Source organism: Oncorhynchus nerka, linkage group LG4 (genome assembly GCF_034236695.1).
Source record: "Oncorhynchus nerka isolate Pitt River linkage group LG4, Oner_Uvic_2.0, whole genome shotgun sequence".
NCBI classification, from domain to species: domain Eukaryota; kingdom Metazoa; phylum Chordata; class Actinopteri; order Salmoniformes; family Salmonidae; genus Oncorhynchus; species Oncorhynchus nerka.
The window spans coordinates 96,444,573-96,471,977 of record NC_088399.1 but is presented as its reverse complement, the minus strand read 5'-3'; positions in this window follow the sequence as shown (position 1 = coordinate 96,471,977).

The window sequence follows — 27,405 nt, the reverse complement described above, 5'->3', positions numbered from 1 at the left end:
ACTAGCCTGTACCTCTTGGAACACTGTGGTGACTAGACTGTACCTCTTGGAACACTGTGGCGACTAGCCTGTACCTCTTGGAACACTGTGGTGACTAGCCTGTACCTCTTGAACACTGTGGTAACTAGCCTGTACCTCTTGGAACACTGTGGTGACTAGCCTGTACCTCTTCGAACACTGTGGTGACTAGCCTGTACCTCTTGGAACACTGTGGTGACTAGCCTGTACCTCTTGGAACACTGTGGTGACTAGCCTGCACCTCTTGGAACACTGTGGTGACTAGCCTGTACCTCTTGGTACACTGTGGTGACTAGCTTGTACCTCTTGGAACACTGTGGCGACTAGCCTGTACCTCTTGGAACACTGTGGTGACTAGCCTGTACCTCTTGGAACACTGTGGTGACTAGCCTGTACCTCTTGGAACACTGTGGTGACTAGCCTGTACCTCTTGGAACACTGTGGTGACTAGCCTGTACCTCTTGGAACACTGTGGTGACTAGCCTGTACCTCTTGGAACACTGTGGTGACTAGCCTGTACCTCTTGGAACACTGTGGTGACTAGCCTATACCTCTTGGAACACTGTGGTGACTAGCCTGTACCTCTTGGAACACTGTGGCGACTAGCCTGTACCTCTTGGAACACTGTGGCGACTAGCCTGTACCTCTTGGAACACTGTGGTGACTAGCCTGTACCTCTTGGAACACTGTGGTGACTAGCCTGTACCTCTTGGAACACTGTGGTGACTAGCCTGTACCTCTTGGAACACTGTGGTGACTAGCCTGTACCTCTTGGAACACTGTGGTGACTAGCCTGTACCTCTTGGAACACTGTGGTGACTAGCCTGTACCTCTTGGAACACTGTGGTGACTAGCCTGTACCTCTTGGAACACTGTGGTGACTAGCCTGCACCTCTTGGAACACTGTGGTGACTAGCCTGTACCTCTTGGAACACTGTGGTGACTAGCCTGTACCTCTTGGAACACTGTGGTGACTAGCCTGTACCTCTTGGAACACTGTGGTGACTAGCCTGTACCTCTTGGAACACTGTGGTGACTAGCCTGTACCTCTTGGAACACTGTGGCGACTAGCCTGTACCTCTTGGAACACTGTGGCGACTAGCCTGTACCTCTTGGAACACTGTGGTGACTAGCCTGTACCTCTTGGAACACTGTGGTGACTAGCCTGTACCTCTTGGAACACTGTGGTGACTAGCCTGTACCTCTTGGAACACTGTGGTGACTAGCCTGTACCTCTTGGAACACTGTGGTGACTAGCCTGTACCTCTTGGAACACTGTGGTGACTAGCCTGTACCTCTTGGAACACTGTGGTGACTAGCCTGTTTTCTTGGAACACTGTGGTGACTAGCCTGTACCTCTTGGAACACTGTGGCGACTAGACTGTACCTCTTGGAACACTGTGGCGACTAGCCTGTACCTCTTGGAACACTGTGGCGACTAGCCTGTACCTCTTGGAACACTGTGGTGACTAGCCTGTACCTCTTGGAACACTGTGGCGACTAGCCTGTACCTCTTGGAACACTGTGGTGACTAGCCTGTACCTCTTGGAACACTGTGGTGACTAGCCTGTACCTCTTGGAACACTGTGGTGACTAGCCTGTACCTCTTGAACACTGTGGTAACTAGCCTGTACCTCTTGGAACACTGTGGTGACTAGCCTGTACCTCTTCGAACACTGTGGTGACTAGTCTGTACCTCTTGGAACACTGTGGTGACTAGCCTGTACCTCTTGGAACACTGTGGTGACTAGCCTGCACCTCTTGGAACACTGTGGTGACTAGCCTGTACCTCTTGGTACACTGTGGTGACTAGCCTGTACCTCTTGGAACACTGTGGCGACTAGCCTGTACCTCTTGGAACACTGTGGTGACTAGCCTGTACCTCTTGGAACACTGTGGCGACTAGCCTGTACCTCTTGGAACACTGTGGCGACTAGCCTGTACCTCTTGGAACACTGTGGTGACTAGCCTGTACCTCTTGGAACACTGTGGTGACTAGCCTGTACCTCTTGGAACACTGTGGTGACTAGCCTGTACCTCTTGGAACACTGTGGTGACTAGCCTGTACCTCTTGGAACACTGTGGTGACTAGCCTGTACCTCTTGGAACACTGTGGTGACTAGCCTGCACCTCTTGGAACACTGTGGTGACTAGCCTGTACCTCTTGGTACACTGTGGTGACTAGCTTGTACCTCTTGGAACACTGTGGCGACTAGCCTGTACCTCTTGGAACACTGTGGTGACTAGCCTGTACCTCTTGGAACACTGTGGTGACTAGCCTGTACCTCTTGGAACACTGTGGTGACTAGCCTGTACCTCTTGGAACACTGTGGTGACTAGCCTGCACCTCTTGGAACACTGTGGTGACTAGCCTGTACCTCTTGGTACACTGTGGTGACTAGCCTGTACCTCTTGGAACACTGTGGTGACTAGCCTGTACCTCTTGGAACACTGTGGTGACTAGCCTGTACCTCTTGGAACACTGTGGTGACTAGCCTGTACCTCTTGGAACACTGTGGTGACTAGCCTGTACCTCTTGGAACACTGTGGTGACTAGCCTGTACCTCTTGGAACACTGTGGTGACTAGCCTGTACCTCTTGGAACACTGTGGTGACTAGCCTGTACCTCTTGGAACACTGTGGTGACTAGCCTGTACCTCTTGGAACACTGTGGTGACTAGCCTGTACCTCTTGGAACACTGTGGTGACTAGCCTGTACCTCTTGGAACACTGTGGTGACTAGCCTGTTTTCTTGGAACACTGTGGTGACTAGCCTGTACCTCTTGGAACACTGTGGTGACTAGCCTGTACCTCTTGGAACACTGTGGCGACTAGACTGTACCTCTTGGAACACTGTGACGACTAGCCTGTACCTCTTGGAACACTGTGGCGACTAGCCTGTACCTCTTGGAACACTGTGGTGACTAGCCTGTACCTCTTGGAACACTGTGGCGACTAGCCTGTACCTCTTGGAACACTGTGGTGACTAGCCTGTACCTCTTGGAACACTGTGGTGACTAGCCTGTACCTCTTGGAACACTGTGGTGACTAGCCTGTACCTCTTGAACACTGTGGTAACTAGCCTGTACCTCTTGGAACACTGTGGTGACTAGCCTGTACCTCTTCGAACACTGTGGTGACTAGTCTGTACCTCTTGGAACACTGTGGTGACTAGCCTGTACCTCTTGGAACACTGTGGTGACTAGCCTGCACCTCTTGGAACACTGTGGTGACTAGCCTGTACCTCTTGGTACACTGTGGTGACTAGCCTGTACCTCTTGGAACACTGTGGCGACTAGCCTGTACCTCTTGGAACACTGTGGTGACTAGCCTGTACCTCTTGGAACACTGTGGCGACTAGCCTGTACCTCTTGGAACACTGTGGCGACTAGCCTGTACCTCTTGGAACACTGTGGTGACTAGCCTGTACCTCTTGGAACACTGTGGTGACTAGCCTGTACCTCTTGGAACACTGTGGTGACTAGCCTGTACCTCTTCGAACACTGTGGTGACTAGCCTGTACCTCTTGGAACACTGTGGTGACTAGCCTGTACCTCTTGGAACACTGTGGTGACTAGCCTGCACCTCTTGGAACACTGTGGTGACTAGCCTGTACCTCTTGGTACACTGTGGTGACTAGCTTGTACCTCTTGGAACACTGTGGCGACTAGCCTGTACCTCTTGGAACACTGTGGTGACTAGCCTGTACCTCTTGGAACACTGTGGTGACTAGCCTGTACCTCTTGGAACACTGTGGTGACTAGCCTGTACCTCTTGGAACACTGTGGTGACTAGCCTGTACCTCTTGGTACACTGTGGTGACTAGCCTGTACCTCTTGGAACACTGTGGCGACTAGCCTGTACCTCTTGAACACTGTGGCGACTAGCCTGTACCTCTTGGAACACTGTGGTGACTAGCCTGTACCTCTTGGAACACTGTGGTGACTAGCCTGTACCTCTTGGAACACTGTGGTGACTAGCCTGTACCTCTTGGAACACTGTGGTGACTAGCCTGTACCTCTTGAACACTGTGGTGACTAGTCTGTACCTCTTGGAACACTGTGGTGACTAGCCTGTACCTCTTGGAACACTGTGGTGACTAGCCTGCACCTCTTGGAACACTGTGGTGACTAGCCTGTACCTCTTGGTACACTGTGGTGACTAGCCTGTACCTCTTGGAACACTGTGGCGACTAGCCTGTACCTCTTGGAACACTGTGGTGACTAGCCTGTACCTCTTGGAACACTGTGGCGACTAGCCTGTACCTCTTGGAACACTGTGGCGACTAGCCTGTACCTCTTGGAACACTGTGGTGACTAGCCTGTACCTCTTGGAACACTGTGGTGACTAGCCTGTACCTCTTGGAACACTGTGGTGACTAGCCTGTACCTCTTGAAAACACTGTGGTGACTAGCCTGTACCTCTTGGAACACTGTGGCGACTAGCCTGTACCTCTTGGAACACTGTGGTGACTAGCCTGCACCTCTTGGAACACTGTGGTGACTAGCCTGTACCTCTTGGAACACTGTGGCGACTAGCCTGTACCTCTTGGAACACTGTGGCGACTAGCCTGTACCTCTTGGAACACTGTGGTGACTAGCCTGTACCTCTTGGAACACTGTGGTGACTAGCCTGTACCTCTTGGAACACTGTGGTGACTAGCCTGTACCTCTTGGAACACTGTGGTGACTAGCCTGTACCTCTTGGAACACTGTGGTGACTAGCCTGTACCTCTTGGAACACTGTGGTGACTAGCCTGCACCTCTTGGAACACTGTGGTGACTAGCCTGTACCTCTTGGTACACTGTGGTGACTAGCCTGTACCTCTTGGAACACTGTGGTGACTAGCCTGTACCTCTTGGAACACTGTGGTGACTAGCCTGTACCTCTTGGAACACTGTGGTGACTAGCCTGTACCTCTTGGAACACTGTGGTGACTAGCCTGTACCTCTTGGAACACTGTGGTGACTAGCCTGTACCTCTTGGAACACTGTGGTGACTAGCCTGTACCTCTTGGAACACTGTGGTGACTAGCCTGCACCTCTTGGAACACTGTGGTGACTAGCCTGTACCTCTTGGTACACTGTGGTGACTAGCCTGTACCTCTTGGAACACTGTGGTGACTAGCTTGTACCTCTTGGAACACTGTGGTGACTAGCCTGTACCTCTTGGAACACTGTGGCGACTAGCCTGTACCTCTTGGAACACTGTGGCGACTAGCCTGTACCTCTTGGAACACTGTGGCGACTAGCCTGTACCTCTTGGAACACTGTGGTGACTAGCCTGTACCTCTTGGAACACTGTGGTGACTAGCCTGTACCTCTTGGAACACTGTGGTGACTAGCCTGTACCTCTTGGAACACTGTGGTGACTAGCCTGTACCTCTTGGAACACTGTGGTGACTAGCCTGTACCTCTTGGAACACTGTGGTGACTAGCCTGTACCTCTTGGAACACTGTGGCGACTAGACTGTACCTCTTGGAACACTGTGGCGACTAGCCTGTACCTCTTGGAACACTGTGGTGACTAGCCTGTACCTCTTGGAACACTGTGGTGACTAGCCTGTACCTCTTGGAACACTGTGGCGACTAGCCTGTACCTCTTGGAACACTGTGGTGACTAGCCTGTACCTCTTGGAACACTGTGGTGACTAGCCTGTACCTCTTGGAACACTGTGGTGACTAGCCTGTACCTCTTGAACACTGTGGTGACTAGCCTGTACCTCTTGGAACACTGTGGTGACTAGCCTGTACCTCTTCGAACACTGTGGTGACTAGCCTGTACCTCTTGGAACACTGTGGTGACTAGCCTGTACCTCTTGGAACACTGTGGTGACTAGCCTGCACCTCTTGGAACACTGTGGTGACTAGCCTGTACCTCTTGGTACACTGTGGTGACTAGCTTGTACCTCTTGGAACACTGTGGTGACTAGCCTGTACCTCTTGGAACACTGTGGTGACTAGCCTGTATCTCTTGGAACACTGTGGCGACTAGCCTGTACCTCTTGGAACACTGTGGCGACTAGCCTGTACCTCTTGGAACACTGTGGTGACTAGCCTGTACCTCTTGGAACACTGTGGTGACTAACCTGTACCTCTTGGAACACTGTGGTGACTAGCCTGTACCTCTTGGAACACTGTGGTGACTAGCCTGTACCTCTTGGAACACTGTGGTGACTAGCCTGTACCTCTTGGAACACTGTGGTGACTATCCTGTACCTCTTGGAACACTGTGGTGACTAGCCTGTACCTCTTGGAACACTGTGGTGACTAGCCTGTACCTCTTGGAACACTGTGGTGACTAGCCTGTACCTCTTGGAACACTGTGGTGACTAACCTATACCTCTTGGAACACTGTGGTGACTAGCCTATACCTCTTGGAACACTGTGGTGACTAGCCTGTACCTCTTGGAACACTGTGGTGACTAGCCTGTACCTCTTGGAACACTGTGGCGACTAGACTGTACCTCTTGGAACACTGTGGCGACTAGCCTGTACCTCTTGGAACACTGTGGTGACTAGCCTGTACCTCTTGGAACACTGTGGTGACTAGCCTGTACCTCTTGGAACACTGTGGCGACTAGCCTGTACCTCTTGGAACACTGTGGTGACTAGCCTGTACCTCTTGAACACTGTGGTGACTAGCCTGTACCTCTTGGAACACTGTGGTGACTAGCCTGTACCTCTTGGTACACTGTGGTGACTAGCCTGTACCTCTTGGAACACTGTGGTGACTAGCCTGCACCTCTTGGAACACTGTGGTGACTAGCCTGTACCTCTTGAACACTGTGGTGACTAGCCTATACCTCTTGGAAACACTGTGGTGACTAGCCTATACCTCTTGGAAACACTGTGGTGACTAGCCTGTACCTCTTGGAACACTGTGGTGACTAGCCTGTACCTCTTGGAAACACTGTGGTGACTATCCTGTACTTCTTGGAACACTGTGGTGACTAGCCTGTACCTCTTGGAACACTGTGGTGACTAGCCTGTACCTCTTGGAACACTGTGGTGACTAGCCTGTACCTCTTGGAACACTGTGGTGACTAGCCTGTACCTCTTGGAACAATGTGGTGACTAGCCTGCACCTCTTGGAACACTGTGGTGACTAGCCAGTACCTCTTGGAACACTGTGGTGACTAGCCTGTACCTCTTGGTACACTGTGGTGACTAGCCTGTACCTCTTGGAACACTGTGGTGACTAGCCTGCACCTCTTGGAACACTGTGGTGACTAGCCTGTACCTCTTGGTACACTGTGGTGACTAGCCTGTACCTCTTGGAACACTGTGGTGACTAGCCTGCACCTCTTGGAACACTGTGGTGACTAGCCTGTACCTCTTGAACACTGTGGTGACTAGCCTATACCTCTTGGAACACTGTGGTGACTAGCCTGTACCTCTTGGAACACTGTGGTGACTAGCCTGTACCTCTTGGAACACTGTGGTGACTAACCTGTACCTCTTGGAACACTGTGGTGACTAGCCTGTACCTCTTGGAACACTGTGGTGACTAGCCTGTACCTCTTGGAACACTGTGGTGACTAGCATGTACCTCTTGGAACACTGTGGTGACTAGCCTGCACCTCTTGGAACACTGTGGTGACTAGCCAGTACCTCTTGGAACACTGTGGTGACTAGCCTGTACCTCTTGGTACACTGTGGTGACTAGCCTGTACCTCTTGGAACACTGTGGTGACTAGCCTGCACCTCTTGGAACACTGTGGTGACTAGCCTGTACCTCTTGGTACACTGTGGTGACTAGCCTGTACCTCTTGGAACACTGTGGTGACTAGCCTGCACCCTCTTGGAACACTGTGGTGACTAGCCTGTACCTCTTGAACACTGTGGTGACTAGCCTATACCTCTTGGAAACACTGTGGTGACTAGCCTATACCTCTTGGAAACACTGTGGTGACTAGCCTACACCTCTTGGAACACTGTGGTGACTAGCCTACACCTCTTGGAACACTGTGGTGACTAGCCGGTACCTCTTGGAAACACTGTGGTGACTAGCCTGTACCTCTTGGAACACTGTGGTGACTAGCCTGTCCCTCTTGGAAACACTGTGGTGACTAGCCTGTACCTCTTGGAACACTGTGGTGACTAGCCTGTACCTCTTGGAACACTGTGGTGACTAGCCTGTACCTCTTGGAACACTGTGGTGACTATCCTGTACTTCTTGGAACACTGTGGTGACTAGCCTGTACCTCTTGGAACACTGTGGTGACTAGCCTGTACCTCTTGGAACACTGTGGTGACTAGCCTGTATCTCTTGGAACACTGTGGTGACTAGCCTGCACCTCTTGGAACACTGTGGTGACTAACCTATACCTCTTGGAACACTGTGGTGACTAGCCTGTACCTCTTGGAACACTGTGGTGACTAGCCTGTACCTCTTGGTACACTGTGGTGACTAGCCTGTACCTCTTGGAACACTGTGGTGACTAGCTTGTACCTCTTGGAACACTGTGATGACTAGCCTGTACCTCTTGGAACACTGTGGTGACTAGCCTTACCTCTTGGAACACTGTGGTGACTAGCCTGTACCTCTTGGAACACTGTGGTGACTAGCCTGTACCCTTGGAACACTGTGGTGACTAGCCTATACCTCTTGGAACACTGTGGTGACTAGCCTGTACCTCTTGGAACACTGTGGTGACTAGCCTGTACCTCTTGGAACACTGTGGTGACTAGCCTGTACCTCTTGGAACACTGTGGCGACTAGACTGTACCTCTTGGAACACTGTGGTGAGCCTGTACCTCTTGGAACACTGTGGCGACTAGCCTGTACCTCTTGGAACACTGTGGCGACTAGCCTGTACCTCTTGGAACACTGTGGCGACTAGCCTGTACCTCTTGGAACACTGTGGTGACTAGCCTGTACCTCTTGGAACACTGTGGTGACTAGCCTGTACCTCTTGGAACACTGTGGTGACTAGCCTGTACCTCTTGAACACTGTGGTAACTAGCCTGTACCTCTTGGAACACTGTGGTGACTAGCCTGTACCTCTTCGAACACTGTGGTGACTAGCCTGTACCTCTTGGAACACTGTGGTGACTAGCCTGTACCTCTTGGAACACTGTGGTGACTAGCCTGCATCTCTTGGAACACTGTGGTGACTAGCCTGTACCTCTTGGTACACTGTGGTGACTAGCTTGTACCTCTTGGAACACTGTGGCGACTAGCCTGTACCTCTTGGAACACTGTGGTGACTAGCCTGTACCTCTTGGAACACTGTGGTGACTAGCCTGTACCTCTTGGAACACTGTGGTGACTAGCCTGTACCTCTTGGAACACTGTGGTGACTAGCCTGTACCTCTTGGAACACTGTGGTGACTAGCCTGCACCTCTTGGAACACTGTGGTGACTAGCCTGTGTACCTCTTGGTACACTGTGGTGACTAGCCTGTACCTCTTGGAACACTGTGGTGACTAGCCTGTACCTCTTGGAACACTGTGGTGACTAGCCTGTACCTCTTGGAACACTGTGGTGACTAGCCTGTACCTCTTGGAACACTGTGGTGACTAGCCTGTACCTCTTGGAACACTGTGGTGACTAGCCTGTACCTCTTGGAACACTGTGGTGACTAGCCTGTACCTCTTGGAACACTGTGGTGACTAGCCTGTACCTCTTCGAACACTGTGGTGACTAGTCTGTACCTCTTGGAACACTGTGGTGACTAGCCTGTACCTCTTGGAACACTGTGGTGACTAGCCTGCACCTCTTGGAACACTGTGGTGACTAGCCTGTACCTCTTGGTACACTGTGGTGACTAGCCTGTACCTCTTGGAACACTGTGGCGACTAGCCTGTACCTCTTGGAACACTGTGGTGACTAGCCTGTACCTCTTGGAACACTGTGGCGACTAGCCTGTACCTCTTGGAACACTGTGGCGACTAGCCTGTACCTCTTGGAACACTGTGGTGACTAGCCTGTACCTCTTGGAACACTGTGGTGACTAGCCTGTACCTCTTGGAACACTGTGGTGACTAGCCTGTACCTCTTCGAACACTGTGGTGACTAGCCTGTACCTCTTGGAACACTGTGGCGACTAGCCTGTACTTCTTGGAACACTGTGGTGACTAGCCTGCACCTCTTGGAACACTGTGGTGACTAGCCTGTACCTTCTTGGAACACTGTGGCGACTAGCCTGTACCTCTTGAACACTGTGGCGACTAGCCTGTACCTCTTGGGAACACTGTGGTGACTAGCCTGTACCTCTTGGAACACTGTGGTGACTAGCCTGTACCTCTTGGAACACTGTGGTGACTAGCCTGTACCTCTGGAACACTGTGGTGACTAGCCTGTACCTCTTGGAACACTGTGGTGACTAGCCTGTACCTCTTGGAACACTGTGGTGACTAGCCTGCACCTCTTGGAACACTGTGGTGACTAGCCTGTACCTCTTGGTACACTGTGGTGACCAGCCTGTACCTTCTTGGAACACTGTGGTGACTAGCCTGTACCTCTTTTGGAACACTGTGGGTGACTAGCCTGTACCTCTTGGAACACTGTGGTGACTAGCCTGTACCTCTTTGGAACACTGTGGTGACTAGCCTGTACCTCTTGGAACACTGTGGTGACTAGCCTGTACCTCTTGGAACACTGTGGTGACTAGCCTGTACCTCTTGGAACACTGTGGTGACTAGCCTGTACCTCTTGGAACACTGTGGTGACTAGCCTGTACCTCTTGGAACACTGTGGTGACTAGCCTGTACCTCTTGGAACACTGTGGTGACTAGCCTGTACCTCTTGGAACACTGTGGTGACTAGCCTGTACCTCTTGGAACACTGTGGCGACTAGCCTGTACCTCTTGGAACACTGTGGCGACTAGCCTGTACCTCTTGGAACACTGTGGCGACTAGCCTGTACCTCTTGGAACACTGTGGTGACTAGCCTGTACCTCTTGGAACACTGTGGTGACTAGCCTGTACCTCTTGGAACACTGTGGTGACTAGCCTGTACCTCTTGGAACACTGTGGTGACTAGCCTGTACCTCTTGGAACACTGTGGTGACTAGCCTGTACCTCTTGGAACACTGTGGTGACTAGCCTGTACCTCTTGGAACACTGTGGTGACTAGACTGTACCTCTTGGAACACTGTGGCGACTAGCCTGTACCTCTTGGAACACTGTGGTGACTAGCCTGTACCTCTTGGAACACTGTGGTGACTAGCCTGTACCTCTTGGAACACTGTGGTGACTAGCCTGTACCTCTTGGAACACTGTGGTGACTAGCCTGTACCTCTTGGAACACTGTGGTGACTAGCCTGTACCTCTTGGAACACTGTGGTGACTAGCCTGTACCTCTTGAACACTGTGGTGACTAGCCTGTACCTCTTGGAACACTGTGGTGACTAGCCTGTACCTCTTGGAACACTGTGGTGACTAGCCTGTACCTCTTGGAACACTGTGGTGACTAGCCTGTACCTCTTGGAACACTGTGGTGACTAGCCTGCACCTCTTGGAACACTGTGGTGACTAGCCTGTACCTCTTGGTACACTGTGGTGACTAGCTTGTACCTCTTGGAACACTGTGGTGACTAGCCTGTACCTCTTGGAACACTGTGGTGACTAGCCTGTACCTCTTGGAACACTGTGGTGACTAGCCTGTACCTCTTGGAACACTGTGGTGACTAGCCTGTACCTCTTGGAACACTGTGGTGACTAGCCTGTACCTCTTGGAACACTGTGGTGACTAACCTGTACCTCTTGGAACACTGTGGTGACTAGCCTGTACCTCTTGGAACACTGTGGTGACTAGCCTGTACCTCTTGGAACACTGTGGTGACTAGCCTGTACCTCTTGGAACACTGTGGTGACTATCCTGTACCTCTTGGAACACTGTGGTGACTAGCCTGTACCTCTTGGAACACTGTGGTGACTAGCCTGTACCTCTTGGAACACTGTGGTGACTAGCCTGTACCTCTTGGAACACTGTGGTGACTAACCTATACCTCTTGGAACACTGTGGTGACTAGCCTATACCTCTTGGAACACTGTGGTGACTAGCCTGTACCTCTTGGAACACTGTGGTGACTAGCCTGTACCTCTTGGAACACTGTGGCGACTAGACTGTACCTCTTGGAACACTGTGGCGACTAGCCTGTACCTCTTGGAACACTGTGGTGACTAGCCTGTACCTCTTGGAACACTGTGGTGACTAGCCTGTACCTCTTGGAACACTGTGGCGACTAGCCTGTACCTCTTGGAACACTGTGGTGACTAGCCTGTACCTCTTGGAACACTGTGGTGACTAGCCTGTACCTCTTGGAACACTGTGGTGACTAGCCTGTACCTCTTGAACACTGTGGTGACTAGCCTGTACCTCTTGGAACACTGTGGTGACTAGCCTGTACCTCTTGGAACACTGTGGTGACTAGCCTGTACCTCTTGGAACACTGTGGTGACTAGCCTGTACCTCTTGGAACACTGTGGTGACTAGCCTGTACCTCTTGGAACACTGTGGTGACTAGCCTGTACCTCTTGGAACACTGTGGTGACTAGCCTGTACCTCTTGGAAACACTGTGGTGACTAGCCTGTACCTCTTGGAACACTGTGGTGACTAGCCTGTACCTCTTGGAACACTGTGGTGACTAGCCTGTACCTCTTGGAACACTGTGGTGACTAGCCTGTACCTCTTGGAACACTGTGGTGACTAGCCTGTACCTCTTGGAACACTGTGGTGACTAGCCTGTACCTCTTGGAACACTGTGGTGACTAGCCTGTACCTCTTGGAACACTGTGGTGACTAGCCTGTACCTCTTGGAACACTGTGGTGACTAGCCTGTACCTCTTGGAACACTGTGGTGACTAGCCTGTACCTCTTGGAACACTGTGGTGACTAGCCTGTACCTCTTGGAACACTGTGGTGACTAGCCTGTACCTCTTGGAACACTGTGGTGACTAGCCTGTACCTCTTGGAACACTGTGGTGACTAGCCTGTACCTCTTGGAACACTGTGGTGACTAGCCTGTACCTCTTGGAACACTGTGGTGACTAGCCTGTACCTCTTGGAACACTGTGGTGACTAGCCTGTACCTCTTGGAACACTGTGGTGACTAGCCTGTACCTCTTGGTACACTGTGGTGACTAGCCTGTACCTCTTGGAACACTGTGGTGACTAGCCTGCACCTCTTGGAACACTGTGGTGACTAGCCTGTACCTCTTGGTACACTGTGGTGACTAGCCTGTACCTCTTGGAATACTGTGGGTGACTAGCCTGCACCTCTTGGAACACTGTGGGTGACTAGCCTGTACCTCTGGAACTGTGGTGACTAGCCTATACCCTTGGAAACACTGTGGTGACTAGCCTATACCTCTTGGAAACACTGTGGTGACTAGCCTACACCTCTTGGAACACTGTGGTGACTAGCCTACACCTCTTGGAACACTGTGGTGACTAGCCGGTACCTCTTGGAAACACTGTGGTGACTAGCCTGTACCTCTTGGAACACTGTGGTGACTAGCCTGTCCTCTTGGAAACACTGTGGTGACTAGCCTGTACCTTGGAACACTGTGGTGACTAGCCTGTACCTCTGGAACACTGTGGTGACTAGCCTGTACCTCTTGGAACACTGTGGTGACTATCCTGTACTTCTTGGAACACTGTGGTGACTAGCCTGTACCTCTTGGAACACTGTGGTGACTAGCCTGTACCTCTTGGAACACCGTGGTGACTATCCTGTACTTCTTGGAACACTGTGGTGACTAGCCTGTACCTCTGGAACACTGTGGTGACTAGCCTGTACCTCTTGAACACTGTGGGTGACTAGCCTGTATCTCTTGGAACACTGTGGTGACTAGCCTGCACCTCTTGGAAACACTGTGGTGACTAACCTATACCTCTTGGAACACTGTGGTGACTAGCCTGTACCTCTGGAACACTGTGGTGACTAGCCTGTACCTCTTGGTACACTGTGGTGACTAGCCTGTACCTCTTGGAACACTGTGGTGACTAGCTTGTACCTCTTGGAACACTGTGATGACTAGCCTGTACCTCTTGGAACACTGTGGGTGACTAGCCTGTACCTCTTGGAACACTGTGGTGACTAGCCTGTACCTCTTGGAACACTGTGGTGACTAGCCTGTACCCCTTGGAACACTGTGGTGACTAGCCTATACCCTTTGGAACACTGTGTGACTAGCCTGTACCTCTTGGAACACTGTGGTGACTAGCCTGTACCCCTGGAACACTGTGGCGACTAGCCTGTACCTCTGGAACACTGTGGCGACTAGACTGTACCTCTTGGAACACTGTGGCGACTAGCCTGTACCTCTTGGAACACTGTATGACTCAGCCTGTACTCTTGGAACACTGTGGCGACTAGCCTGTACCTCTTGGAACACTGTGGCGTACTAGCCTGTACCCTCTTGGAACACTGTGGTGACTAGCCTGTACCTCTTGGAACACTGTGGCGACTAGCCTGTACCTCTTTAAACACTGTGGTGACTAGCTCCGTACCTCTTGAACACTGTGGTAACTAGCCTGTACCTCTTGGAACACTGTGGTGACTAGCCTGTACCTCTTCGAACACTGTGGTGACTAGCCTGTACCTCTTGAACACTGTGGTGACTAGCCTGTACCTCTTGGAACACTGTGGTGACTAGCCTGCATCTCTTGGAACACTGTGGTGACTAGCCTGTACCTCTGGTACACTGTGGTGACTAGCTTGTACCTCTTGGAACACTGTGGCGACTAGCCTGTACCTCTTGGAACACTGTGGTGACTAGCCTGTACCTCTTGGAACACTGTGGTGACTAGCCTGTACCTCTTGGAACACTGTGGTGACTAGCCTGTACCTCTTGGAACACTGTGGTGACTAGCCTGTACCTCTTGGAACACTGTGGTGACTAGCCTGCACCTCTTGAACACTGTGGTGACTAGCCTGTACCTCTTGGTACACTGTGTGACTAGCCTGTACCTCTTGGAACACTGTGGTGACTAGCCTGTACCTCTTGGAACACTGTGGTGACTAGCCTGTACCTCTTGGAACACTGTGGTGACTAGCCTGTACTCCTCTTGGAACACTGTGCAGACTAGCCTGTACCTCTGGAACACTGTGGTGACTAGCCTGTACCTCTTGGAACACTGTGGTGACTAGCCTGTACCTCTGGAACACTGTGTGACTCAGCCTGTACCTTGAACACTGTGGTGACTAGCCTGTACCTCTGGAACACTGTGGTGACTAGCCTGTACCCTTGGAACACTGTGGTGACTAGCCTGTACCTCTTGGAACACTGTGGCGACTAGCCTGTACCTCTTGGAACACTGTGGCGACTCAGCCTGTACCCTCTTGGAACACTGTGGCGACTCAGCCTGTACCTCTTGGAACACTGGTGACTAGCCTGTACCTCTTGGAACACTGTGGTGACTAGCCTGTACCCTCTTGGAACACTGTGGTGACTAGCCTGTACCTCTTGGAACACTGTGGTGACTAGCCTGTACCTCTTAACACTGTGGTGACTAGCCTGTACCTCTTGGAACACTGTGGTGACTAGCCTCGTACCTCTTGGAACACTGTGGTGACTAGCCTGTACCTCTTGGAACACTGTGGCGACAGACTGTACCTCTTGGAACACTGTGGCGACTAGCCTGTACCTCTTGGGAACACTGTGGCGACTAGCCTGTACCTCTTGGAACACTGTGGTGACTAGCCTGTACCTCTGAACACTGTGGTAACTAGCCTGTACCTCTTGGAACACTGTGGTGACTAGCCTGTACCTCTTCGAACACTGTGGTGACTAGCCTGTACCTCTTGGAACACTGTGGTGACTAGCCTGTACCTCTTGGAACACTGTGGTGACTAGCCTGCATCTCTTGGAACACTGTGGTGACTAGCCTGTACCTCTTGGTACACTGTGGTGACTAGCTTGTACCTCTGAACACTGTGGCGACTAGCCTGTACCTCTTGGAACACTGTGGTGACTAGCCTGTACCTTGGAACACTGTGGTACTAGCCTGGTACCTCTTGGAACACTGTGGTGACTAGCCTGTACCTCTTGGAACACTGTGGTGACTAGCTGTACCTCTTGGAACACTGTGGTGACTAGCCTGCACCTCTTGGAACACTGTGGTGACTAGCCTGTACCTCTTGGTACACTGTGGTGACTAGCCTGTACCTCTTGGAACACTGTGGTGACTAGCCTGTACCTCTTGGAACACTGTGGTGACTAGCCTGTACCTTGGAACACTGTGGTGACTAGCCTGTACTTTGGAACACTGTGGTGACTAGCCTGTACCTCTTGGAACACTGTGGTGACTAGCCTGTACCTCTTGGAACACTGTGGTGACTAGCCTGTACCTCTTGGAACACTGTGGTGACTCAGCCTGTACCTCTTGGAACACTGTGGTGACTAGCCTGTACCTCTTGGAACACTGTGTGACTAGCCTGTACCTCTTGAACACTGTGGTGACTAGCCTGTACCTCTTGGAACACTGTGGCGACTAGCCTGTACCTCTTGGAACACTGTGGCGACTAGCCTGTACCTCTTGGAACACTGTGGTGACTAGCCTGTACCTCTCTTGAACACTGTGGTGACTAGCCTGTACCTCTTGGAACACTGTGGTGACTAGCCTGTACCTCTTGGAACACTGTGGTGACTAGCCTGTACCTCTTGGAAACACTGTGGTGACTAGCCTGTACCTCTTGGAACACTGTGGTGACTAGCCTAAAATTTCTGGAAAACACTGTAAGTTAATAGCCTGTACCTCTTGGAACACTGTATACTAGCCTGTACCTCTGGAACACTGTAATACTTCAGCCTGTACCTCTTGGAACACTGTGGTGACTAGCCTGTACCTCTTGGAACACTGTGGTGACTAGCCTGTACCTCTTGGAACACTGTGGTGACTAGCCTGTACCTCTTGGAACACTGTGGTGACTAGCCTGTACCTCTTCGAACACTGGGTGGTGACTAGCCTGTACCTCTGGAACACTGTGGTGACTAGCCTGTACCTCTTGAACACTGTGGTGACTAGCCTGTACCTCTTGGAACACTGTGGCCACTAGACTGTACCTCTTGGAACACTGTGCTTACTCAGCCTGTACCTCTTGGAACACTGTGGCGACTCAGCCTGTACCCTTGGAACACTGTGGTGACTAGCCTGTACCTCTTGAACACTGTGGTAACTAGCCTGTACCTCTTGAACACTGTGGTGACTAGCCTGTACCTCTTCGAACACCGTGGTGACTAGCCTGTACCTCTTGGAACACTGTGGTGACTAGCCTGTACCTCTTGGAACACTGTGGTGACTAGCCTGCATCTCTTGGAACACTGTGGTGACTAGCCTGTACCTCTTGGTACACTGTGGTGACTAGCCAGGCCCCTCTTGGAACACTGTGGCGACTAGCCCTGTACCTCTGGAACACTGTGGTGACTAGCCTGTACCTCTTGGAACACTGTGGTGACTAGCCTGTACCTCTTGGAACACCGTGGTGACTAGCCTGTACCTCTTGAACACTGTGGTGACTAGCCTGTACCTCTTGGAACACTGTGGTGACTAGCCTGCACCTCTTGGAACACTGTGGGTGACTAGCCTGTACCTTGGTACACTGTGGTGACTAGCCTGTACCTCTTGGAACACTGTGGTGACTAGCCTGTACCTCTCTGGAACACTGTGGTGACTAGCCTGTACCTCTTGGAACACTGTGGTGACTAGCCTGTACCTCTTGGAACACTGTGGTGACCAGCCTGTACCTCTGGGAACACTGTGGTGACTAGCCTGTACCTCTTGGAACACTGTGGTGACTAGCCTGTACCTCTTGGAACACTGTGGTGACTAGCCTGTACCTCTTGGAACACTGTGGTGACTAGCCTGTACCTCTTGGAACACTGTGGTGACTAGCCTGTACCTCTTGGAACACTGTGGTGACTAGCCTGTACCTCTTGGAACACTGTGGCGACTAGCCTGTACCTCTTGGAACACTGTGCACTAGCCTGTACCTCTTGGAAACACTGTGGTGACTAGCCTGTACCTCTTGGAACACTGTGGTGACTAGCCTGTACCTCTTGAACACTGTGGTGATCTAGCCTGTACCTCTTGAAACACTAAAGACTAGCCTGTACCTTCTTGGAACACTGTGGTGACTAGCCTGTACCTCTTCTTCGAACACTGTGGTGACTAGCCTGTACCTCTTGGAACACTGTGGTGACTAGCCTGTACCTCTTGAAACACTGTGGTGACTAGCCTGTACCTCTTGGAACACTGTGGCGACTAGACTGTACCTCTTGGAACACTGTGGCGACTAGCCTGTACCTCTTGGAACACTGTGGCGACTAGCCTGTACCTCTGGAACACTGTGGTGACTAGCCTGTACCTCTTGGAACACTGTGGCGACCAGCCTGTACCTCTTGGAACACTGTGGTGACTAGCCTGTACCTCTTGGAAACACTGTGGTGTGACTAGCCTGTACCTTGGAACACTGTGGTGACTAGCCCGTACCTCTTGAACACTGTAGTAACTAGCCTGTACCTCTTGGAAACACTGTGGTGACTAGCCTGTACCTCTTCGAACACTGTGGTGACTAGTCTGTACCTCTTGGAACACTGTGGTGACTAGCCTGTACCTCTTTGGAAACACTGTGGTGACCAGCCTGCACCTTCTTGGAACACTGTGGTGACTAGCCTGTACCCTCTTGGTACACTGTGGTGACTAGCCTGTACCTCTTGGAACACTGTGGCGACTAGCCTGTACCTCTTGGAACACTGTGGTGACTAGCCTGTACCTCTTGGAACACTGTGGCGACTAGCCTGTACCTCTTGGAAACACTGTGGCGACTAGCCTGTACCTCTTGGAACACTGTGGTGACTAGCCTGTACCTCTTGGAACACTGTGGTGACTAGCCTGAAACCTCAACACTGTGGTGACTAGCCTGTACCTCTTCGAACACTGTGGTGACTAGCCTGTACCTCTTGGAACACTGTGGTGACTAGCCTGTACCTCTTGGAACACCGTGGGTGACTCAGCTCCGCACGCCTTGGAACACTGTGGTGACTAGCCTGTACCTCTTGTACACTGTGGTGACCAGCTTGTACCTCTTGGAACACCAGGCGACCAGCCCGTACCCTCTGGAACACTGTGGTGACTAGCCTGTACCTCTTGGAACACTGTGGTGACTAGCCTGTACCTCTTGGAACACTGTGGTGACTAGCCTGTACCTCTTGGAACACTGTGGTGACTAGCCTGTACCTCTTGGAACACTGTGGTGACTAGCCTGCACCTCTTGGAACACTGTGGTGACTAGCCTGTACCTCTTGGTACACTGTGGTGACTAGCCTGTATCTCTTGAACACTGTGGTGACTAGCCTGTACCTCTTGGAACACTGTGGTGACTAGCCTGTACCCAAACACTGTGGTGACTAGCCTGTACCTCTTGGAACACTGTGGTGACTAGCCTGTACCTCTTGGAACACTGTGGTGACTAGCCTGTACCTCTTGGAACACTGTGGTGACTAGCCTGTACCTCTTGGAACACTGTGGTGACCAGCCTGTACCTCTGGAACACTGTAGACTAGCCTGTTTTCTGGAAACACTGTGGTGACTAGCCTGTACCTCTTGGAACACTGTGGTGACTAGCCTGTACCTCTTGGAACACTGTGGCGACTAGACTGTACCTCTTGGAACACTGTGACGACTAGCCTGTACCTCTTGGAACACTGTGGCGACTAGCCTGTACCTCTTGGAACACTGTGGTGACTAGCCTGTACCTCTTGGAACACTGTGGCGATACTAGCCTGTACCTCTTTGAACACTGTGGTGACTAGCCTGTACCTCTTGGAACACTGTGGTGACAGCCTGTACCTCTGAACACTGTGGTGACTAGCCTGTACCTCTTGAACACTGTGGTAACTAGCCCTGTACCCTCAAACACTGTGGTGACTAGCCTGTACCTCTTCGAACACTGTGGTGACTAGTCTGTACCTCTTGGAACACTGTGGTGACTAGCCTGTACCTCTTGGAACACTGTGGTGACTAGCCTGCACCTCTTGGAACACTGTGGTGACCAGCCTGTACCTCTTGGTACACTGTGGTGACTAGCCTGTACCTCTTGGAACACTGTGGCGACTAGCCTGTACCTCTTGGAAACACTGTGGTGACTAGCCTGTACCTCTTTGGAACACTGTGGCGACTAGCCTGTACCTCTTGGAACACTGTGGCGACTAGCCTGTACCTCTTGGAACACTGTGGTGACTAGCCTGTACCTCTTGGAACACTGTGGTGACTAGCCTGTACTCTCTTGGAACACTGTGGTGACTAGCCTGTACCTTCTTCGAACACTGTGGTGACTAGCCTGTACCCTTGGAACACTGTGGTGACTCAGCCTGTACCTCTTGGAACACTGTGGTGACTAGCCTGCACCCTTGGAACACTGTGGTGACTAGCCTGTACCTCTTTGGTACACTGTGGTGACTAGCTTGTACCCCTTGGGAAACACTGTGGCGACTAGCCTGTACCTCTGGAACACTGTGGTGACTAGCCTGTACCTTGGAACACTGTGGTGACTAGCCTGTACCTCTTGGAACACTGTGGTGACTAGCCTGTACCTCTTGGAACACTGTGGTGACTAGCCTGTACCTCTTGGTACACTGTGGTGACTAGCCTGTACCTCTTGGAACACTGTGGTGACTAGCCTGTACCTCTTGGAACACTGTGGTGACTAGCCTGTACCTCTTGAACACTGTGGTGACTAGCCCGTACCTCTTGGAACACTGTGGGTGACTCAGCCTGTACCTCTGGAACACTGTGGTGACTAGCCTGTACCTCTTGGAACACTGTGGTGACTAGCCTGTACCTCTTGGAACACTGTGGGCACTAGCCTGTACCTCTTGGAACACTGTGGTGACTCAGCCTGTACCTCTTGGAACACTGTGGTGACTAGCCTATACCTCTTGAACACTGTGGTGACTAGCCTGTACCTCTTGGAACACTGTGGCGACTCAGCCTGTACCTCTTGGAACACTGTATACTAGCCTGTACCTCTTGGAACACTGTGGCGACTAGCCTGTACCTCTTGGAACACTGTGGTGACTAGCCTGTACCTCTTGAACACTGTGGTGACTAGCCTGTACCTCTTGGAACACTGTGGTGACTAGCCTGTACCTCTTGGAACACTGTGGTGACTAGCCTGTACCTCTTGGAACACTGTGACTAGCCTGTACCTCTGGAACACTGTGGTGACTAGCCTGTTTTCTGGAACACTGTGGTGACTAGCCTGTACCTCTTGGAACACTGTGGCGACTAGACTGTACCCTCTTGGAACACTGTGCGACTAGCCTGTACCTCTTGGAACACTGTGGCGACTAGCCTGTACCTCTTTGGAACACTGTGGTGACTAGCCTGTACCTCTTGGAACACTGGGTGGCGACTAGCCTGTACCTCTTTGGAACACTGGGGTGGTGACTAGCCTGTACCTCTGGAACACTGTGGTGACTAGCCTGTACCTCTTGAACACTGGTGACTAGCCTGTACCCTCTTGAACACTGTGGTAACTAGCCTGTACCTCTTGAACACTGTGGTGACTAGCCTGTACCTCTTCGAACACTGTGGTGACTAGTCTGTACCTCTTGGAACACTGTGGTGACTAGCCTGTACCTCTTGGAACACTGTGGTGACTAGCCTGCACCTCTTGGAACACTGTGGTGACTAGCCTGTACCTCTGGTACACTGTGGTGACTAGCCTGTACCTCTTGGAACACTGTGGCGACTAGCCTGTACCTCTTGGAACACTGTGGTGACTAGCCTGTACCCTTGGAACACTGTGGTGACTAGCCTGTACCTCTTGGAACACTGTGGTGACTAGCCTGTACCTCTTCGAACACTGTGGTGACTAGCCTGTACCTCTTGGAACACTGTGGTGACTAGCCTGTACCTCTTGGAACACTGTGGTGACTAGCCTGCACGCCTTGGAACACTGTGGTGACTAGCCTGTACCTCTGGTACACTGTGGTGACTAGCTTGTACCTCTTGGAACACTGTGGCGACTAGCCTGTACCTCTTGGAACACTGTGGTGACTAGCCTGTACCTCTTGGAACACTGTGGTGACTAGCCTGTACCTCTTGGAACACTGTGGTGACTAGCCTGTACTCTTGGAACACTGTGGTGACTAGCCTGTACCTCTTGAACACTGTGGTGACTAGCCTGCACCTCTTGGAACACTGTGGTGACTAGCCTGTACCTCTTGGTACACTGTGGTGACTAGCCTGTACCTCTTGGAACACTGTGGTGACTAGCCTGTACCTCTTGGAACACTGTGGTGACTAGCCTGTACCTCTTGGAACACTGTGGTGACTAGCCTGTACCCTTGGAACACTGTGGTGACTAGCCTGTACCTCTTGGAACACTGTGGTGACTAGCCTGTACCTCTGGAACACTGTGGTGACTAGCCTGTACCTTTGAACACTGTGGTGACTAGCCTGTACCTCTTGGAACACTGTGGTGACTAGCCTGTTTTCTTGGAACACTGTGGTGACTAGCCTGTACCTCTTGAACACTGTGGTGACTAGCCTGTACCTCTTGGAACACTGTGGCGACTAGACTGTACCTCTTGGAACACTGTGACGACTAGCCTGTACCTCTTGGAACACTGTGGCGACTCAGCCTGTACCTCTTGGAACACTGTGGTGACTAGCCTGTACCTCTTGGAACACTGTATGACTAGCCTGTACCTCTTGGAACACTGTGGTGACTAGCCTGTACCCTCTTGGAAACACTGTGGTGACTAGCCTGTACCTCTTGGAACACTGTGGTGACTAGCCTGTACCTCTTGAACATCCAGGGTAACTAGCCTGTACCTCTTGGAACACTGTGGTGACTAGCCTGTACTCGAACACTGTGGTGACTAGTCTGTACCTCTTGGAACACTGTGGTGACTAGCCCAGCTCTTGGAACACTGTGGTGACTAGCCTGCACCTCTTGGAACACTGTGGTGACTAGCCTGTACCTCTTGGTACACTGTGGTGACTAGCCTGTACCTCTTGGGAAACACTGTGGCGACTAGCCTGTACCTCTTGAACACTGTGGTGACTAGCCTGTACCTCTTTGGAACACTGTGGCGACTAGCCTGTACCTCTTGGAACACTGTGGCGACTAGCCTGTACCTCTTGGAACACTGTGGTGACTAGCCTGTACTTCTTGGAACACTGGTGACTAGCCTGTACCTCTTGGAACACTGTGTGACTAGCCTGTACCCTTCGAACACTGTGGTGACTAGCCTGTACCTCTTGGAACACTGTGGTGACTAGCCTGTACCTCTTGAACACTGTGGTGACTAGCCTGCACCTCTTGGAACACTGTGGTGACTAGCCTGTACCTCTTGGTACACTGTGGTGACTAGCTTGTACCTCTTGGAACACTGTGGCGACTAGCCTGTACCTCTTGGAACACTGTGGTGACTAGCCTGTACCTCTTGGAACACTGTGGTGACTAGCCTGTACCTCTGGAACACTGTGGTGACTAGCCTGTACCTCTTGGAACACTGTGGTGACTAGCCTGTACCTCTTGGTACACTGTGGTGACTAGCCTGTACCTCCTTGGAACACTGTGGTGACTAGCCTGTACCTCTGGAACACTGTGGTGACTAGCCTGTACCTCTTGGAACACTGTGGGTGACTAGCCTGTACCTCTTGGAACATGTGGACTAGCCTGTACCTCTGGAACACTGTGGTGACTAGCCTGTACCTCTTGGAACACTGTGGTGACTAGCCTGTACTTTGGAACACTGTGGTGACTAGCCTGTACCTCTTGGAACACTGTGGTGACTAGCCTGTACCTCTTGGAACACTGTGGTGACTAGCCTATACCTCTTGGAACACTGTGGTGACTAGCCTGTACCTTCTTGGAACACTGTGGCGACTAGCCTGTACCTCTTTTTTGGAACACTGTGGCTTACCAGCCTGTACCTCTTGGAACACTGTGGCGACTAGCCTGTACCTCTTGGAACACTGTGGTGACTAGCCTGTACCTCTTGGAACACTGTGGTGACTAGCCTGTACCTCTTGGAACACTGTGGTGACTAGCCTGTACCTCTTGGAACACTGTGGTGACTAGCCTGTACCTCTTGGAACACTGTGGTGACTCAGCCTGTACCCTCTTGGAACACTGTGGTGACTAGCCTGTTTTCTGGAACACTGTGGTGACTAGCCTGTACCTCTGGAACACTGTGTCATACTAGACTGTACCTCTTGGAACACTGTGGCGACTAGCCTGTACCTCTTGGAACACTGTGGCGACTAGCCTGGGTACCTCTTGGAACACTGTGGTGACTAGCCTGTACCTCTTGGAACACTGTTTAGCCTGTACCTCTTGGAACACTGTGGTGACTAGCCTGTACCTCTTGAACACTGTGGCACTAGCCTGTACCTCTTGGAACACTGTGGGGTGACTAGCCTGTACCTCTTGAACACTGTGGTAACTAGCCTGTACCCTCTTGGAACACTGTGGTGACTAGCCTGTACCTCTTCGAACACTGTGGTGACTAGTCTGTACCTTCTTGGAACACTGTGGTGACTAGCCTGTACCTCTTTGGAACACTGTGGTGACTAGCCTGCACCTCTTGGAACACTGTGGTGACTAGCCTGTACCTCTTGGTACACTGTGGTGACTAGCCTGTACCTCTTGGAACACTGTGGCTTACTAGCCTAAACCTTTTGGAACACTGTGGTGACTAGCCTGTACCTCTTGGAACACTGTATACTCAGCCTGTACCTCTCTTGAACACTGTGGCGACTAGCCTGTACCTCTTGGAACACTGTGGTGACTAGCCTGTACCCTCTTGGAACACTGTGTGACTAGCCTGTACTCTTGGAACACTGTGGTGACTAGCCTGTACCTCTTCGAACACTGTGGTGACTAGCCTGTACCTCTTGGAACACTGTGGTGACTAGCCTGTACCTCTTGGAACACTGTGGTGACTAGCCTGCACGTCTTGGAACACTGTGGTGACTAGCCTGTACCTCTGGTACACTGTGGTGACTAGCTTGTACCTCTTGGAACACTGTGGCGACTAGCCTGTACCTCTTGGAACACTGTGTGACTAGCCTGTACCTCTTGGAACACTGTGGTGACTAGCCTGTACCTCTTGGAACACTGTGGTGACCAGCCTGTACCTCTTGGAACACTGTGGTGACTAGCCTGTACCCTTGAACACTGTGGTGACTAGCCTGCACCTCTTGGAACACTGTGGTGACTAGCCTGTACCTCTTGGTACACTGTGGGTGACTAGCCTGTACCTCTTGGAACACTGTGGTGACTAGCCTGTACCTCTTGGAACACTGTGGTGACTAGCCTGTACCTCTTGGAACACTGTGGTGACTAGCCTGTACCTCTTGGAACACTGTGGTGACTAGCCTGTACCTCTTGGAACACTGTGGTGACTAGCCTGTACCTCTTTGGAACACTGTGGTGACTAGCCTGTACCTTTGGAACACTGTGGTGACTAGCCTGTACCTCTTGGAACACTGTGGTGACTAGCCTGTACCTCTTGGAACACTGTGGTGACTAGCCTGTTTTCTTGGAACACTGTGGTGACTAGCCTGTACCTCTTGGAACACTGTGGTGACTAGCCTGTACCTCTTGGAACACTGTGGCTTAATTAGACTGTACCTCTTGAACACTGTGACGACTAGCCTGTACCTCTTGGAACACTGTGGCGACTAGCCTGTACCTCTTGGAACACTGTGGTGACTAGCCTGTACCTTGGAACACTGTGGCGACTAGCCTGTACCTCTTGGAACACTGTGTGACTAGCCTGTACCTCTGGAACACTGTGGTGACTAGCCTGTACCTCTTGGAACACTGTGGTGACTAGCCTGTACCTCTTGAACACTGTGGTAACTAGCCTGTACCTCTTGGAACACTGTGGTGACTAGCCTGGGTACCTCTTCGAACACTGTGGTGACTAGTCTGTACCTCTTGGAACACTGTGGTGACTAGCCTGTACCTCTTGGAACACTGTGGTGACTAGCCTGCACCTCTTGAACACTGTGGTGACTAGCCTGTACCTCTTGGTACACTGTGGTGACTAGCCTGTACCTCTTGGAACACTGTGGCGACTAGCCTGTACCCTCTTGGAACACTGTGGTGACTAGCCTGTACCTCTTGAACACTGTGGCGACTAGCCTGTACCTCTTGGAACACTGTACACTAGCCTGTACCTCTTGGAACACTGTGGTGACTAGCCTAGCTAGTCCTGGGAACACTGTGGTGACTAGCCTGTACTCTTCAAACACTGTGGTGACTAGCCTGTACCTCTTCGAACACTGTGGTGACTAGCCTGTACCTCTTGGAAACACTGTGGTGACTAGCCTGTACCTCTTGGAACACTGTGGTGACTAGCCTGCACCTCTTGAACACTGTGGTGACTAGCCTGTACCTCTTGGTACACTGTGGGTGACTAGCTTGTACCTCTGGGAACACTGTGGCCACTAGCCTGTACTCTTGGAACACTGTGGTGACTAGCCTGTACCTCTTGGAACACTGTGGTGACTAGCCTGTACCTCTTGGAACACTGTGGTGACAGCCTGTACCTCTTGGAACACTGTGGTGACTAGCCTGTACCTCTTGGTACACTGTGGTGACTAGCCTGTACCCTTTGGAACACTGTGGTGACTAGCCTGTACCTCTTGGAACACTGTGGTGACTAGCCTGTACCTCTTGGAACACTGTGGTGACTAGCCTGTACCTCTTGAACACTGTGGTGACTAGCCTGTACCTCTTGGAACACTGTGGTGACTCAGCCTGTACCTCTTGGAACACTGTGGGTGACTAGCCTGTACCTCTTGGAACACTGTAGACTAGCCTGTACCTCTTTGGAACACTGTGGTGACTAGCCTGTACCTCTTGAACACTGTGGTGACTAGCCTGTACCTCTTGGAACACTGTGACTAGCCTATACCTCTTGGAACACTGTGGTGACTAGCCTGTACCTCTTGGAACACTGTGGTGATCTAGCCTGTACCTCTTGGAACACTGTGGTGACTAGCCTGTACCTCTTGGAACACTGTGGTGACTAGCCTATACCTCTTGGAACACTGTGGTGACTCAGCCTGTACCTCTTGGAACACTGTGGCGACTAGCCTGTACCTCTTGGAACACTGTGGCGACTAGCCTGTACCTCTTGGAACACTGTGGTGACTAGCCTGTACCTCTTGGAACACTGGTGACTAGCCTGTACCTCTTGGAACACTGTGGTGACTAGCCTGTACCTCTTGGAACACTGTGGTGACTAGCCTGTACCTCTTGGAACACTGTGGTGACTAGCCTGTTTTCTTGGAACACTGTGGTGACTAGCCTGTACCTCTTCGAACACCGTGGTGACTAGCCTGTACCTCTTCGAACACTGTGGTGACTAGCCTGTACCTCTTGGAACACTGTGGTGACTAGCCT